The sequence below is a fragment of the Loxodonta africana genome, chromosome 13, assembly GCF_030014295.1.
Source record: "Loxodonta africana isolate mLoxAfr1 chromosome 13, mLoxAfr1.hap2, whole genome shotgun sequence".
Lineage (NCBI taxonomy): Eukaryota > Metazoa > Chordata > Mammalia > Proboscidea > Elephantidae > Loxodonta > Loxodonta africana.
In genome coordinates this window covers 2,572,510-2,589,694 of record NC_087354.1, presented here as the reverse complement: position 1 = coordinate 2,589,694, position 17,185 = coordinate 2,572,510, and the positions used below count along the sequence as shown (strand labels likewise).

Below are 17,185 nucleotides of genomic sequence, written 5' to 3'. Positions count from 1 at the left end.
CTACGCAGGTATCTGTGCAGCTACCTTCACTTGAAAGCTGGAGCCAGCTATCAGACTACGGAAGCTCCCATCCAATTTCAAGATTCCTGGGAAAAGTGCCCTGCAGATCCTGAGAAGCCAGCTGAAACTGACAAACGCTTTCAATATGGCAAGTTGACCAGTCTCCCGTAGAGCTCTGAGCCATTCACCTCCCATAAATATCTTGGGAAAATACATTCTTCTCGTTGTGCATTTCTCCCAATTCCCTAGGACGTATCGGACGTGGACCCCGGCTATCGGAGACGACTCAAGCTCACATTTTTCAGGATCCTCAGATTCCTACGTATCCACCCACGCACATCACTGCCACTTAGTCAACCAGGCAAGGTCAAGCAAACACCAGGGGACATGCCTCAGCTTTGTCAACAACCTCTACTGCCTTTTGGGCTGCATCCTCACTTGTCCAAGTGTCAGATGGGGCCAGGGAAAATCACGGTAATTCCCTCACCTTGTGACCTCGCCACGGTGAGTTTCATGGAAGCAGGTCTTTCTAAATGACACAAAAAGAGGAAAAGAGCCAAGGAATCAGCCTGACAAAAATCAGCCACCCAGGTGTTTTGGATCACTTGGTGCAGGTGAAAGGAATGAAAATGGGGGTCTGCTCTAAAGAAGATCTATAAGGCAGGGGCAAAGGAGTGTCTCGCAGGGCCTCAGCATAAACCCACTGAGCATGATTTTTAGGTCATCATCTCTCTTCGAGACAGGTTATGTCATCAGTGACCCGAGCCATATCTCTCCCCAGGAAAAATCCCCTGAGACCTGAAGATGCTTACCACAAATGTCTTTCTTCCACTGAGGAATGACACTGGGTGAGAGAATTCACACATCGTCTTCCAGTTTCCAGGGGAGTTGGCTTGACCCCCATGAAAGCAGGACAACAGACATCGACCTCACTATCCCTTGGAAAAGGGCAAATCAGTAAGACAAAGATCACAGGAGAGAAGCTCATTTCCCTATGGCTATGCTTTCTCCCAGATATTCGCAAACATATGCACAAAATCAAGACACTCATTTACAGCCCACTGGGGAGACTGTTGACCCTTGACACAAGGTGAGAATCGTGCCTGGATGTAGTACAAATTCTTAGGAGGAAACAGGCAAAAGGAGCCTTTGCAATCGAGTAACCCTGACTGGTGTCTTGAAGGCAGCAAAATATGCGTCCAGGGGCACTGTCCAACGTATTGGACTCCCGGGAAATGGCACCCAAGAGTCCCAAGTAACTGGGAATCTTCAAATCAGCTGGAAGGACATTTGGAAATGAATTACTTTCCAAGAATTGGGCCAACACTTCGAGAAATTTCCACAGTCCTCCAACACTTTGATTTCACCACTGAGCCATGTAGAGACACAATCCAATCTACCTCAGGCCTGAATAATCCCTATAGAGGGAGAACATCTCCCCCTGTATATCAACCACCACAGGATCCTGTGGGGCATACAGAAAAGCAGTTCTATAGAATATGAGATTCCAAAGAACTGTGCAGAAAGTGCTCTTTCCGCATGTGGAAGGCAGCAGTTATGCCTGCATTTCCTGACTAGAGTGTTAGCCGATCGTGACTTCCTGTGGCACGTACCTGAAACTAGTCATGACGCGCGCATCGCGTTTACCAAGTGCCATCGAACCTGACATTAGTTTTTTGACTCAGATATTTGTGCTGTTACCTTTTCTTGATAGCGACAGTGAGGTATCAGACTACTCGACTGTTCATCCAATGCCAGGATTTGTGGGAAAGATACCCTGCAGATCCTAATCGTCCAGTCGCAACTGACACAGGCTTTCAACTATGGCAAGTATGTCCGGTTTCTCCAGTAGAGCTCCTAGCCATTCCCAAGCGGAAAATATATGAGAAAAGCACATTTGTCTCGCTGTGCATTCTCTCAATTCCGTAGACATACCAGGCTGGGCACCGGATGATCAAAAATTCCTCAAGTGGAAATTCTTCCAGGTTCCTGTACTTCCTAACACTCCACCCGTGCATATCACCGCCACTTATTCAATCGGTCAGGTCAAGCTAAAAGCAGGGCACGCGTCTCAGCTTCTCCACAAAACCCGACTGCCTTTTGGGCTCCATTTTCACTTGTCCAAGTATCAGCAGGGACAAGGTAAAACTGCCATCATTCACTCACCTTGTGTTCTTCCTGTGGTGAATCTCTTGGGAGTAGGTCTTTCTAAGTCAGAGAAAAAGAGGAAAGGAGCCAAGGAATCAGCTTGACAAAAATCGGTCAGTGAGGAGTTTTGGATCACGTGCTGGACGTAAAAGGAATCAAAACGGGCTCCATTCTAAGGGAGATCATTAAGATTGGGGAAAAGCAGTTTCCCTCTGGGCCTCAGCGTGATCCTATTGAGCGTGATTTTAATGTCATCATTTCTCTTCCAGAGAAGTGGAGGTGTCATCATTGACCCGAGACATATCAATCCCCAGGAAAAATCACCTGAGTCCTCAAGTTCCTTACCACAGACATCTTCCATCCAGCCCGGAATCATGCAGGATGAGAATGTTCGCACATCCTCTTCCAGGTTCCTGGGGAGTAGCTTGACCCTCACGAAAGCGGGAAAACAGGCTTGGACCTTGCAATCCTTTTAGGAAGGACAAGGAAGTAAGTCAGACATCGGACGAGAGACATCCATGGTCTAATAGCTAAGTTTTTTCCCACATGTACTCAAAAATATGGACAACATCAAGACACGCACTTCTAACCCATTAGGGAGACTGCTCACCCTTGACAGAAAGGAAGACTTGTGCCAGATCAGGACATGGCATAGAGGTCTTAGACTGTAGTAAAAAAACTCAGGAGGTCCCAGGCAAGGAGAGGCTTTTCATTTTGATCAGCCCTGGCCCATGTAACAAGGAAGCCAAATCTGTGTCCACAGGCACTGTCCCGTGCACGAGCACTCTCAGGAAATTACACCCAAGGGTTCCCCAAACTGGGGATCTTCAAACGAGCTGTGGGACACTCGGAAGAGTGCTTACTTCAGGAATTTGCCCAAAACTTCTCCTACGAATTTCCGGAGTTTGATTTCACCCTTGTGCCATGCAGAGACACAGACCCGGCCACCTCTTTCCCAAAGAACGGTAACACAGGGAACATATCTCCTCCTGTTTATCAACCATCAGAAGATCTCTTGGCACAAACAGAGCAGGAGTCTTATGGAAACTCTACGGGATTCCAATGAACTGTGTAGGAACAGTGATCTTTGCACTCGTGCAAGGCAGCATTTACACCTGCATTCACTGTCTTCAGCTCCAAGGAAACATGACTTCCTGTGGCATGAACCTGAAACTGCTCACGACCCTCGTGTCCTCCTCACACGTGGCATAGACCCTGACTTTAGATTTTCTACGCAGGTATCTGTGCAGCTACCTTCACTTGAAAGCTGGAGCCAGCTATCAGACTACGGAAGCTCCCATCCAATTTCAAGATTCCTGGGAAAAGTGCCCTGCAGATCCTGAGAAGCCAGCTGAAACTGACAAACGCTTTCAATATGGCAAGTTGACCAGTCTCCCGTAGAGCTCTGAGCCATTCACCTCCCATAAATATCTTGGGAAAATACATTCTTCTCGTTGTGCATTTCTCCCAATTCCCTAGGACGTATCGGACGTGGACCCCGGCTATCGGAGACGACTCAAGCTCACATTTTTCAGGATCCTCAGATTCCTACGTATCCACCCACGCACATCACTGCCACTTAGTCAACCAGGCAAGGTCAAGCAAACACCAGGGGACATGCCTCAGCTTTGTCAACAACCTCTACTGCCTTTTGGGCTGCATCCTCACTTGTCCAAGTGTCAGATGGGGCCAGGGAAAATCACGGTAATTCCCTCACCTTGTGACCTCGCCACGGTGAGTTTCATGGAAGCAGGTCTTTCTAAATGACACAAAAAGAGGAAAAGAGCCAAGGAATCAGCCTGACAAAAATCAGCCACCCAGGTGTTTTGGATCACTTGGTGCAGGTGAAAGGAATGAAAATGGGGGTCTGCTCTAAAGAAGATCTATAAGGCAGGGGCAAAGGAGTGTCTCGCAGGGCCTCAGCATAAACCCACTGAGCATGATTTTTAGGTCATCATCTCTCTTCGAGACAGGTTATGTCATCAGTGACCCGAGCCATATCTCTCCCCAGGAAAAATCCCCTGAGACCTGAAGATGCTTACCACAAATGTCTTTCTTCCACTGAGGAATGACACTGGGTGAGAGAATTCACACATCGTCTTCCAGTTTCCAGGGGAGTTGGCTTGACCCCCATGAAAGCAGGACAACAGACATCGACCTCACTATCCCTTGGAAAAGGGCAAATCAGTAAGACAAAGATCACAGGAGAGAAGCTCATTTCCCTATGGCTATGCTTTCTCCCAGATATTCGCAAACATATGCACAAAATCAAGACACTCATTTACAGCCCACTGGGGAGACTGTTGACCCTTGACACAAGGTGAGAATCGTGCCTGGATGTAGTACAAATTCTTAGGAGGAAACAGGCAAAAGGAGCCTTTGCAATCGAGTAACCCTGACTGGTGTCTTGAAGGCAGCAAAATATGCGTCCAGGGGCACTGTCCAACGTATTGGACTCCCGGGAAATGGCACCCAAGAGTCCCAAGTAACTGGGAATCTTCAAATCAGCTGGAAGGACATTTGGAAATGAATTACTTTCCAAGAATTGGGCCAACACTTCGAGAAATTTCCACAGTCCTCCAACACTTTGATTTCACCACTGAGCCATGTAGAGACACAATCCAATCTACCTCAGGCCTGAATAATCCCTATAGAGGGAGAACATCTCCCCCTGTATATCAACCACCACAGGATCCTGTGGGGCATACAGAAAAGCAGTTCTATAGAATATGAGATTCCAAAGAACTGTGCAGAAAGTGCTCTTTCCGCATGTGGAAGGCAGCAGTTATGCCTGCATTTCCTGACTAGAGTGTTAGCCGATCGTGACTTCCTGTGGCACGTACCTGAAACTAGTCATGACGCGCGCATCGCGTTTACCAAGTGCCATCGAACCTGACATTAGTTTTTTGACTCAGATATTTGTGCTGTTACCTTTTCTTGATAGCGACAGTGAGGTATCAGACTACTCGACTGTTCATCCAATGCCAGGATTTGTGGGAAAGATACCCTGCAGATCCTAATCGTCCAGTCGCAACTGACACAGGCTTTCAACTATGGCAAGTATGTCCGGTTTCTCCAGTAGAGCTCCTAGCCATTCCCAAGCGGAAAATATATGAGAAAAGCACATTTGTCTCGCTGTGCATTCTCTCAATTCCGTAGACATACCAGGCTGGGCACCGGATGATCAAAAATTCCTCAAGTGGAAATTCTTCCAGGTTCCTGTACTTCCTAACACTCCACCCGTGCATATCACCGCCACTTATTCAATCGGTCAGGTCAAGCTAAAAGCAGGGCACGCGTCTCAGCTTCTCCACAAAACCCGACTGCCTTTTGGGCTCCATTTTCACTTGTCCAAGTATCAGCAGGGACAAGGTAAAACTGCCATCATTCACTCACCTTGTGTTCTTCCTGTGGTGAATCTCTTGGGAGTAGGTCTTTCTAAGTCAGAGAAAAAGAGGAAAGGAGCCAAGGAATCAGCTTGACAAAAATCGGTCAGTGAGGAGTTTTGGATCACGTGCTGGACGTAAAAGGAATCAAAACGGGCTCCATTCTAAGGGAGATCATTAAGATTGGGGAAAAGCAGTTTCCCTCTGGGCCTCAGCGTGATCCTATTGAGCGTGATTTTAATGTCATCATTTCTCTTCCAGAGAAGTGGAGGTGTCATCATTGACCCGAGACATATCAATCCCCAGGAAAAATCACCTGAGTCCTCAAGTTCCTTACCACAGACATCTTCCATCCAGCCCGGAATCATGCAGGATGAGAATGTTCGCACATCCTCTTCCAGGTTCCTGGGGAGTAGCTTGACCCTCACGAAAGCGGGAAAACAGGCTTGGACCTTGCAATCCTTTTAGGAAGGACAAGGAAGTAAGTCAGACATCGGACGAGAGACATCCATGGTCTAATAGCTAAGTTTTTTCCCACATGTACTCAAAAATATGGACAACATCAAGACACGCACTTCTAACCCATTAGGGAGACTGCTCACCCTTGACAGAAAGGAAGACTTGTGCCAGATCAGGACATGGCATAGAGGTCTTAGACTGTAGTAAAAAAACTCAGGAGGTCCCAGGCAAGGAGAGGCTTTTCATTTTGATCAGCCCTGGCCCATGTAACAAGGAAGCCAAATCTGTGTCCACAGGCACTGTCCCGTGCACGAGCACTCTCAGGAAATTACACCCAAGGGTTCCCCAAACTGGGGATCTTCAAACGAGCTGTGGGACACTCGGAAGAGTGCTTACTTCAGGAATTTGCCCAAAACTTCTCCTACGAATTTCCGGAGTTTGATTTCACCCTTGTGCCATGCAGAGACACAGACCCGGCCACCTCTTTCCCAAAGAACGGTAACACAGGGAACATATCTCCTCCTGTTTATCAACCATCAGAAGATCTCTTGGCACAAACAGAGCAGGAGTCTTATGGAAACTCTACGGGATTCCAATGAACTGTGTAGGAACAGTGATCTTTGCACTCGTGCAAGGCAGCATTTACACCTGCATTCACTGTCTTCAGCTCCAAGGAAACATGACTTCCTGTGGCATGAACCTGAAACTGCTCACGACCCTCGTGTCCTCCTCACACGTGGCATAGACCCTGACTTTAGATTTTCTACGCAGGTATCTGTGCAGCTACCTTCACTTGAAAGCTGGAGCCAGCTATCAGACTACGGAAGCTCCCATCCAATTTCAAGATTCCTGGGAAAAGTGCCCTGCAGATCCTGAGAAGCCAGCTGAAACTGACAAACGCTTTCAATATGGCAAGTTGACCAGTCTCCCGTAGAGCTCTGAGCCATTCACCTCCCATAAATATCTTGGGAAAATACATTCTTCTCGTTGTGCATTTCTCCCAATTCCCTAGGACGTATCGGACGTGGACCCCGGCTATCGGAGACGACTCAAGCTCACATTTTTCAGGATCCTCAGATTCCTACGTATCCACCCACGCACATCACTGCCACTTAGTCAACCAGGCAAGGTCAAGCAAACACCAGGGGACATGCCTCAGCTTTGTCAACAACCTCTACTGCCTTTTGGGCTGCATCCTCACTTGTCCAAGTGTCAGATGGGGCCAGGGAAAATCACGGTAATTCCCTCACCTTGTGACCTCGCCACGGTGAGTTTCATGGAAGCAGGTCTTTCTAAATGACACAAAAAGAGGAAAAGAGCCAAGGAATCAGCCTGACAAAAATCAGCCACCCAGGTGTTTTGGATCACTTGGTGCAGGTGAAAGGAATGAAAATGGGGGTCTGCTCTAAAGAAGATCTATAAGGCAGGGGCAAAGGAGTGTCTCGCAGGGCCTCAGCATAAACCCACTGAGCATGATTTTTAGGTCATCATCTCTCTTCGAGACAGGTTATGTCATCAGTGACCCGAGCCATATCTCTCCCCAGGAAAAATCCCCTGAGACCTGAAGATGCTTACCACAAATGTCTTTCTTCCACTGAGGAATGACACTGGGTGAGAGAATTCACACATCATCTTCCAGTTTCCAGGGGAGTTGGCTTGACCCCCATGAAAGCAGGACAACAGACATCGACCTCACTATCCCTTGGAAAAGGGCAAATCAGTAAGACAAAGATCACAGGAGAGAAGCTCATTTCCCTATGGCTATGCTTTCTCCCAGATATTCGCAAACATATGCACAAAATCAAGACACTCATTTACAGCCCACTGGGGAGACTGTTGACCCTTGACACAAGGTGAGAATCGTGCCTGGATGTAGTACAAATTCTTAGGAGGAAACAGGCAAAAGGAGCCTTTGCAATCGAGTAACCCTGACTGGTGTCTTGAAGGCAGCAAAATATGCGTCCAGGGGCACTGTCCAACGTATTGGACTCCCGGGAAATGGCACCCAAGAGTCCCAAGTAACTGGGAATCTTCAAATCAGCTGGAAGGACATTTGGAAATGAATTACTTTCCAAGAATTGGGCCAACACTTCGAGAAATTTCCACAGTCCTCCAACACTTTGATTTCACCACTGAGCCATGTAGAGACACAATCCAATCTACCTCAGGCCTGAATAATCCCTATAGAGGGAGAACATCTCCCCCTGTATATCAACCACCACAGGATCCTGTGGGGCATACAGAAAAGCAGTTCTATAGAATATGAGATTCCAAAGAACTGTGCAGAAAGTGCTCTTTCCGCATGTGGAAGGCAGCAGTTATGCCTGCATTTCCTGACTAGAGTGTTAGCCGATCGTGACTTCCTGTGGCACGTACCTGAAACTAGTCATGACGCGCGCATCGCGTTTACCAAGTGCCATCGAACCTGACATTAGTTTTTTGACTCAGATATTTGTGCTGTTACCTTTTCTTGATAGCGACAGTGAGGTATCAGACTACTCGACTGTTCATCCAATGCCAGGATTTGTGGGAAAGATACCCTGCAGATCCTAATCGTCCAGTCGCAACTGACACAGGCTTTCAACTATGGCAAGTATGTCCGGTTTCTCCAGTAGAGCTCCTAGCCATTCCCAAGCGGAAAATATATGAGAAAAGCACATTTGTCTCGCTGTGCATTCTCTCAATTCCGTAGACATACCAGGCTGGGCACCGGATGATCAAAAATTCCTCAAGTGGAAATTCTTCCAGGTTCCTGTACTTCCTAACACTCCACCCGTGCATATCACCGCCACTTATTCAATCGGTCAGGTCAAGCTAAAAGCAGGGCACGCGTCTCAGCTTCTCCACAAAACCCGACTGCCTTTTGGGCTCCATTTTCACTTGTCCAAGTATCAGCAGGGACAAGGTAAAACTGCCATCATTCACTCACCTTGTGTTCTTCCTGTGGTGAATCTCTTGGGAGTAGGTCTTTCTAAGTCAGAGAAAAAGAGGAAAGGAGCCAAGGAATCAGCTTGACAAAAATCGGTCAGTGAGGAGTTTTGGATCACGTGCTGGACGTAAAAGGAATCAAAACGGGCTCCATTCTAAGGGAGATCATTAAGATTGGGGAAAAGCAGTTTCCCTCTGGGCCTCAGCGTGATCCTATTGAGCGTGATTTTAATGTCATCATTTCTCTTCCAGAGAAGTGGAGGTGTCATCATTGACCCGAGACATATCAATCCCCAGGAAAAATCACCTGAGTCCTCAAGTTCCTTACCACAGACATCTTCCATCCAGCCCGGAATCATGCAGGATGAGAATGTTCGCACATCCTCTTCCAGGTTCCTGGGGAGTAGCTTGACCCTCACGAAAGCGGGAAAACAGGCTTGGACCTTGCAATCCTTTTAGGAAGGACAAGGAAGTAAGTCAGACATCGGACGAGAGACATCCATGGTCTAATAGCTAAGTTTTTTCCCACATGTACTCAAAAATATGGACAACATCAAGACACGCACTTCTAACCCATTAGGGAGACTGCTCACCCTTGACAGAAAGGAAGACTTGTGCCAGATCAGGACATGGCATAGAGGTCTTAGACTGTAGTAAAAAAACTCAGGAGGTCCCAGGCAAGGAGAGGCTTTTCATTTTGATCAGCCCTGGCCCATGTAACAAGGAAGCCAAATCTGTGTCCACAGGCACTGTCCCGTGCACGAGCACTCTCAGGAAATTACACCCAAGGGTTCCCCAAACTGGGGATCTTCAAACGAGCTGTGGGACACTCGGAAGAGTGCTTACTTCAGGAATTTGCCCAAAACTTCTCCTACGAATTTCCGGAGTTTGATTTCACCCTTGTGCCATGCAGAGACACAGACCCGGCCACCTCTTTCCCAAAGAACGGTAACACAGGGAACATATCTCCTCCTGTTTATCAACCATCAGAAGATCTCTTGGCACAAACAGAGCAGGAGTCTTATGGAAACTCTACGGGATTCCAATGAACTGTGTAGGAACAGTGATCTTTGCACTCGTGCAAGGCAGCATTTACACCTGCATTCACTGTCTTCAGCTCCAAGGAAACATGACTTCCTGTGGCATGAACCTGAAACTGCTCACGACCCTCGTGTCCTCCTCACACGTGGCATAGACCCTGACTTTAGATTTTCTACGCAGGTATCTGTGCAGCTACCTTCACTTGAAAGCTGGAGCCAGCTATCAGACTACGGAAGCTCCCATCCAATTTCAAGATTCCTGGGAAAAGTGCCCTGCAGATCCTGAGAAGCCAGCTGAAACTGACAAACGCTTTCAATATGGCAAGTTGACCAGTCTCCCGTAGAGCTCTGAGCCATTCACCTCCCATAAATATCTTGGGAAAATACATTCTTCTCGTTGTGCATTTCTCCCAATTCCCTAGGACGTATCGGACGTGGACCCCGGCTATCGGAGACGACTCAAGCTCACATTTTTCAGGATCCTCAGATTCCTACGTATCCACCCACGCACATCACTGCCACTTAGTCAACCAGGCAAGGTCAAGCAAACACCAGGGGACATGCCTCAGCTTTGTCAACAACCTCTACTGCCTTTTGGGCTGCATCCTCACTTGTCCAAGTGTCAGATGGGGCCAGGGAAAATCACGGTAATTCCCTCACCTTGTGACCTCGCCACGGTGAGTTTCATGGAAGCAGGTCTTTCTAAATGACACAAAAAGAGGAAAAGAGCCAAGGAATCAGCCTGACAAAAATCAGCCACCCAGGTGTTTTGGATCACTTGGTGCAGGTGAAAGGAATGAAAATGGGGGTCTGCTCTAAAGAAGATCTATAAGGCAGGGGCAAAGGAGTGTCTCGCAGGGCCTCAGCATAAACCCACTGAGCATGATTTTTAGGTCATCATCTCTCTTCGAGACAGGTTATGTCATCAGTGACCCGAGCCATATCTCTCCCCAGGAAAAATCCCCTGAGACCTGAAGATGCTTACCACAAATGTCTTTCTTCCACTGAGGAATGACACTGGGTGAGAGAATTCACACATCGTCTTCCAGTTTCCAGGGGAGTTGGCTTGACCCCCATGAAAGCAGGACAACAGACATCGACCTCACTATCCCTTGGAAAAGGGCAAATCAGTAAGACAAAGATCACAGGAGAGAAGCTCATTTCCCTATGGCTATGCTTTCTCCCAGATATTCGCAAACATATGCACAAAATCAAGACACTCATTTACAGCCCACTGGGGAGACTGTTGACCCTTGACACAAGGTGAGAATCGTGCCTGGATGTAGTACAAATTCTTAGGAGGAAACAGGCAAAAGGAGCCTTTGCAATCGAGTAACCCTGACTGGTGTCTTGAAGGCAGCAAAATATGCGTCCAGGGGCACTGTCCAACGTATTGGACTCCCGGGAAATGGCACCCAAGAGTCCCAAGTAACTGGGAATCTTCAAATCAGCTGGAAGGACATTTGGAAATGAATTACTTTCCAAGAATTGGGCCAACACTTCGAGAAATTTCCACAGTCCTCCAACACTTTGATTTCACCACTGAGCCATGTAGAGACACAATCCAATCTACCTCAGGCCTGAATAATCCCTATAGAGGGAGAACATCTCCCCCTGTATATCAACCACCACAGGATCCTGTGGGGCATACAGAAAAGCAGTTCTATAGAATATGAGATTCCAAAGAACTGTGCAGAAAGTGCTCTTTCCGCATGTGGAAGGCAGCAGTTATGCCTGCATTTCCTGACTAGAGTGTTAGCCGATCGTGACTTCCTGTGGCACGTACCTGAAACTAGTCATGACGCGCGCATCGCGTTTACCAAGTGCCATCGAACCTGACATTAGTTTTTTGACTCAGATATTTGTGCTGTTACCTTTTCTTGATAGCGACAGTGAGGTATCAGACTACTCGACTGTTCATCCAATGCCAGGATTTGTGGGAAAGATACCCTGCAGATCCTAATCGTCCAGTCGCAACTGACACAGGCTTTCAACTATGGCAAGTATGTCCGGTTTCTCCAGTAGAGCTCCTAGCCATTCCCAAGCGGAAAATATATGAGAAAAGCACATTTGTCTCGCTGTGCATTCTCTCAATTCCGTAGACATACCAGGCTGGGCACCGGATGATCAAAAATTCCTCAAGTGGAAATTCTTCCAGGTTCCTGTACTTCCTAACACTCCACCCGTGCATATCACCGCCACTTATTCAATCGGTCAGGTCAAGCTAAAAGCAGGGCACGCGTCTCAGCTTCTCCACAAAACCCGACTGCCTTTTGGGCTCCATTTTCACTTGTCCAAGTATCAGCAGGGACAAGGTAAAACTGCCATCATTCACTCACCTTGTGTTCTTCCTGTGGTGAATCTCTTGGGAGTAGGTCTTTCTAAGTCAGAGAAAAAGAGGAAAGGAGCCAAGGAATCAGCTTGACAAAAATCGGTCAGTGAGGAGTTTTGGATCACGTGCTGGACGTAAAAGGAATCAAAACGGGCTCCATTCTAAGGGAGATCATTAAGATTGGGGAAAAGCAGTTTCCCTCTGGGCCTCAGCGTGATCCTATTGAGCGTGATTTTAATGTCATCATTTCTCTTCCAGAGAAGTGGAGGTGTCATCATTGACCCGAGACATATCAATCCCCAGGAAAAATCACCTGAGTCCTCAAGTTCCTTACCACAGACATCTTCCATCCAGCCCGGAATCATGCAGGATGAGAATGTTCGCACATCCTCTTCCAGGTTCCTGGGGAGTAGCTTGACCCTCACGAAAGCGGGAAAACAGGCTTGGACCTTGCAATCCTTTTAGGAAGGACAAGGAAGTAAGTCAGACATCGGACGAGAGACATCCATGGTCTAATAGCTAAGTTTTTTCCCACATGTACTCAAAAATATGGACAACATCAAGACACGCACTTCTAACCCATTAGGGAGACTGCTCACCCTTGACAGAAAGGAAGACTTGTGCCAGATCAGGACATGGCATAGAGGTCTTAGACTGTAGTAAAAAAACTCAGGAGGTCCCAGGCAAGGAGAGGCTTTTCATTTTGATCAGCCCTGGCCCATGTAACAAGGAAGCCAAATCTGTGTCCACAGGCACTGTCCCGTGCACGAGCACTCTCAGGAAATTACACCCAAGGGTTCCCCAAACTGGGGATCTTCAAACGAGCTGTGGGACACTCGGAAGAGTGCTTACTTCAGGAATTTGCCCAAAACTTCTCCTACGAATTTCCGGAGTTTGATTTCACCCTTGTGCCATGCAGAGACACAGACCCGGCCACCTCTTTCCCAAAGAACGGTAACACAGGGAACATATCTCCTCCTGTTTATCAACCATCAGAAGATCTCTTGGCACAAACAGAGCAGGAGTCTTATGGAAACTCTACGGGATTCCAATGAACTGTGTAGGAACAGTGATCTTTGCACTCGTGCAAGGCAGCATTTACACCTGCATTCACTGTCTTCAGCTCCAAGGAAACATGACTTCCTGTGGCATGAACCTGAAACTGCTCACGACCCTCGTGTCCTCCTCACACGTGGCATAGACCCTGACTTTAGATTTTCTACGCAGGTATCTGTGCAGCTACCTTCACTTGAAAGCTGGAGCCAGCTATCAGACTACGGAAGCTCCCATCCAATTTCAAGATTCCTGGGAAAAGTGCCCTGCAGATCCTGAGAAGCCAGCTGAAACTGACAAACGCTTTCAATATGGCAAGTTGACCAGTCTCCCGTAGAGCTCTGAGCCATTCACCTCCCATAAATATCTTGGGAAAATACATTCTTCTCGTTGTGCATTTCTCCCAATTCCCTAGGACGTATCGGACGTGGACCCCGGCTATCGGAGACGACTCAAGCTCACATTTTTCAGGATCCTCAGATTCCTACGTATCCACCCACGCACATCACTGCCACTTAGTCAACCAGGCAAGGTCAAGCAAACACCAGGGGACATGCCTCAGCTTTGTCAACAACCTCTACTGCCTTTTGGGCTGCATCCTCACTTGTCCAAGTGTCAGATGGGGCCAGGGAAAATCACGGTAATTCCCTCACCTTGTGACCTCGCCACGGTGAGTTTCATGGAAGCAGGTCTTTCTAAATGACACAAAAAGAGGAAAAGAGCCAAGGAATCAGCCTGACAAAAATCAGCCACCCAGGTGTTTTGGATCACTTGGTGCAGGTGAAAGGAATGAAAATGGGGGTCTGCTCTAAAGAAGATCTATAAGGCAGGGGCAAAGGAGTGTCTCGCAGGGCCTCAGCATAAACCCACTGAGCATGATTTTTAGGTCATCATCTCTCTTCGAGACAGGTTATGTCATCAGTGACCCGAGCCATATCTCTCCCCAGGAAAAATCCCCTGAGACCTGAAGATGCTTACCACAAATGTCTTTCTTCCACTGAGGAATGACACTGGGTGAGAGAATTCACACATCGTCTTCCAGTTTCCAGGGGAGTTGGCTTGACCCCCATGAAAGCAGGACAACAGACATCGACCTCACTATCCCTTGGAAAAGGGCAAATCAGTAAGACAAAGATCACAGGAGAGAAGCTCATTTCCCTATGGCTATGCTTTCTCCCAGATATTCGCAAACATATGCACAAAATCAAGACACTCATTTACAGCCCACTGGGGAGACTGTTGACCCTTGACACAAGGTGAGAATCGTGCCTGGATGTAGTACAAATTCTTAGGAGGAAACAGGCAAAAGGAGCCTTTGCAATCGAGTAACCCTGACTGGTGTCTTGAAGGCAGCAAAATATGCGTCCAGGGGCACTGTCCAACGTATTGGACTCCCGGGAAATGGCACCCAAGAGTCCCAAGTAACTGGGAATCTTCAAATCAGCTGGAAGGACATTTGGAAATGAATTACTTTCCAAGAATTGGGCCAACACTTCGAGAAATTTCCACAGTCCTCCAACACTTTGATTTCACCACTGAGCCATGTAGAGACACAATCCAATCTACCTCAGGCCTGAATAATCCCTATAGAGGGAGAACATCTCCCCCTGTATATCAACCACCACAGGATCCTGTGGGGCATACAGAAAAGCAGTTCTATAGAATATGAGATTCCAAAGAACTGTGCAGAAAGTGCTCTTTCCGCATGTGGAAGGCAGCAGTTATGCCTGCATTTCCTGACTAGAGTGTTAGCCGATCGTGACTTCTGTGGCACGTACCTGAAACTAGTCATGACGCGCGCATCGCGTTTACCAAGTGCCATCGAACCTGACATTAGTTTTTGACTCAGATATTTGTGCTGTTACCTTTTCTTGATAGCGACAGTGAGGTATCAGACTACTCGACTGTTCATCCAATGCCAGGATTTGTGGGAAAGATACCCTGCAGATCCTAATCGTCCAGTCGCAACTGACACAGGCTTTCAACTATGGCAAGTATGTCCGGTTTCTCCAGTAGAGCTCCTAGCCATTCCCAAGCGGAAAATATATGAGAAAAGCACATTTGTCTCGCTGTGCATTCTCTCAATTCCGTAGACATACCAGGCTGGCACCGGATGATCAAAAATTCCTCAAGTGAAATTCTTCCAGGTTCCTGTACTTCCTAACACTCACCCGTGCATATCACCGCCACTTATTCAATCGGTCAGGTCAAGCTAAAAGCAGGGCACGCGTCTCAGCTTCTCCACAAAACCCGACTGCCTTTTGGGCTCCATTTTCACTTGTCCAAGTATCAGCAGGGACAAGGTAAAACTGCCATCATTCACTCACCTTGTGTTCTTCCTGTGGTGAATCTCTTGGGAGTAGGTCTTTCTAAGTCAGAGAAAAAGAGGAAAGGAGCCAAGGAATCAGCTTGACAAAAATCGGCAGTGAGGAGTTTTGGATCACGTGCTGGACGTAAAGGAATCAAAACGGGCTCCATTCTAAGGAGATCATTAAGATTGGGGAAAAGCAGTTTCCCTCTGGGCCTCAGCGTGATCCTATTGAGCGTGATTTTAATGTCATCATTTCTCTTCCAGAGAAGTGGAGGTGTCATCATTGACCCGAGACATATCAATCCCCAGGAAAAATCACCTGAGTCCTCAAGTTCCTTACCACAGACATCTTCCATCCAGCCCGGAATCATGCAGGATGAGAATGTTCGCACATCCTCTTCCAGGTTCCTGGGGAGTAGCTTGACCCTCACGAAAGCGGGAAAACAGGCTTGGACCTTGCAATCCTTTTAGGAAGGACAAGGAAGTAAGTCAGACATCGGACGAGAGACATCCATGGTCTAATAGCTAAGGTTTTTTCCCACATGTACTCAAAAATATGGACAACATCAAGACACGCACTTCTAACCCATTAGGGAGACTGCTCACCCTTGACAGAAAGGAAGACTTGTGCCAGATCAGGACATGGATAGAGGTCTTAGACTGTAGTAAAAAAACTCAGGAGGTCCCAGGCAAGGAGAGGCTTTTCATTTTGATCAGCCCTGGCCCATGTAACAAGGAAGCCAAATCTGTGTCCACAGGCACTGTCCCGTGCACGAGCACTCTCAGGAAATTACACCCAAGGGTTCCCCAAACTGGGGATCTTCAAACGAGCTGTGGGACACTCGGAAGAGTGCTTACTTCAGGAATTTGCCCAAAACTTCTCCTACGAATTTCCGGAGTTTGATTTCACCCTTGTGCCATGCAGAGACACAGACCGGCCACCTCTTTCCCAAAGAACGGTAACACAGGGAACATATCTCCTCCTGTTTATCAACCATCAGAAGATCTCTTGGCACAAACAGAGCAGGAGTCTTATGGAAACTCTACGGGATTCCAATGAACTGTGTAGGAACAGTGATCTTTGCACTCGTGCAAGGCAGCATTTACACCTGCATTCACTGTCTTCAGCTCCAAGGAAACATGACTTCCTGTGGCATGAACCTGAAACTGCTCACGACCCTCGTGTCCTCCTCACACGTGGCATAGACCCTGACTTTAGATTTTCTACGCAGGTATCTGTGCAGCTACCTTCACTTGAAAGCTGGAGCCAGCTATCAGACTACGGAAGCTCCCATCCAATTTCAAGATTCCTGGGAAAAGTGCCCTGCAGATCCTGAGAAGCCAGCTGAAACTGACAAACGCTTTCAATATGGCAAGTTGACCAGTCTCCCGTAGAGCTCTGAGCCATTCACCTCCCATAAATATCTTGGGAAAATACATTCTTCTCGTTGTGCATTTCTCCCAATTCCCTAGGACGTATCGGACGTGGACCCCGGCTATCGGAGACGACTAATACTATCTCTCTATG

General features: G+C 47.6%; 10 non-coding genes across 10 annotated transcripts; all 10 read right to left on the bottom strand.

The window, feature by feature from the left end:
* Positions 1-684: 684 nt before the first annotated feature.
* Positions 685-762, bottom strand: LOC135227439 (small nucleolar RNA SNORD115). The gene has a single exon (XR_010317604.1). It is a non-coding gene; the product is annotated as a small nucleolar RNA SNORD115 (small nucleolar RNA).
* A 1,600-nt stretch (positions 763-2,362) lies between these two features.
* On the bottom strand, positions 2,363-2,443 carry LOC111748013 (small nucleolar RNA SNORD115). The gene has a single exon (XR_002783956.2). It is a non-coding gene; the product is annotated as a small nucleolar RNA SNORD115 (small nucleolar RNA).
* Positions 2,444-4,062: 1,619 nt separating this feature from the next.
* LOC135227438 (small nucleolar RNA SNORD115) lies at positions 4,063-4,140 on the bottom strand. The gene has a single exon (XR_010317603.1). It is a non-coding gene; the product is annotated as a small nucleolar RNA SNORD115 (small nucleolar RNA).
* A 1,600-nt stretch (positions 4,141-5,740) lies between these two features.
* Positions 5,741-5,821, bottom strand: LOC135227423 (small nucleolar RNA SNORD115). The gene has a single exon (XR_010317588.1). It is a non-coding gene; the product is annotated as a small nucleolar RNA SNORD115 (small nucleolar RNA).
* A 1,619-nt stretch (positions 5,822-7,440) lies between these two features.
* LOC135227437 (small nucleolar RNA SNORD115) lies at positions 7,441-7,518 on the bottom strand. The gene has a single exon (XR_010317602.1). It is a non-coding gene; the product is annotated as a small nucleolar RNA SNORD115 (small nucleolar RNA).
* Positions 7,519-9,118: 1,600 nt separating this feature from the next.
* On the bottom strand, positions 9,119-9,199 carry LOC135227422 (small nucleolar RNA SNORD115). Its single transcript, XR_010317587.1, has one exon. It is a non-coding gene; the product is annotated as a small nucleolar RNA SNORD115 (small nucleolar RNA).
* Positions 9,200-10,818: 1,619 nt separating this feature from the next.
* On the bottom strand, positions 10,819-10,896 carry LOC111747959 (small nucleolar RNA SNORD115). Its single transcript, XR_002783903.2, has one exon. It is a non-coding gene; the product is annotated as a small nucleolar RNA SNORD115 (small nucleolar RNA).
* A 1,600-nt stretch (positions 10,897-12,496) lies between these two features.
* Positions 12,497-12,577, bottom strand: LOC135227421 (small nucleolar RNA SNORD115). Its single transcript, XR_010317586.1, has one exon. It is a non-coding gene; the product is annotated as a small nucleolar RNA SNORD115 (small nucleolar RNA).
* A 1,619-nt stretch (positions 12,578-14,196) lies between these two features.
* On the bottom strand, positions 14,197-14,274 carry LOC111747958 (small nucleolar RNA SNORD115). Its single transcript, XR_002783902.2, has one exon. It is a non-coding gene; the product is annotated as a small nucleolar RNA SNORD115 (small nucleolar RNA).
* A 1,592-nt stretch (positions 14,275-15,866) lies between these two features.
* Positions 15,867-15,947, bottom strand: LOC135227420 (small nucleolar RNA SNORD115). Its single transcript, XR_010317585.1, has one exon. It is a non-coding gene; the product is annotated as a small nucleolar RNA SNORD115 (small nucleolar RNA).
* Between the last annotated feature and the right edge of the window lie 1,238 nt (positions 15,948-17,185).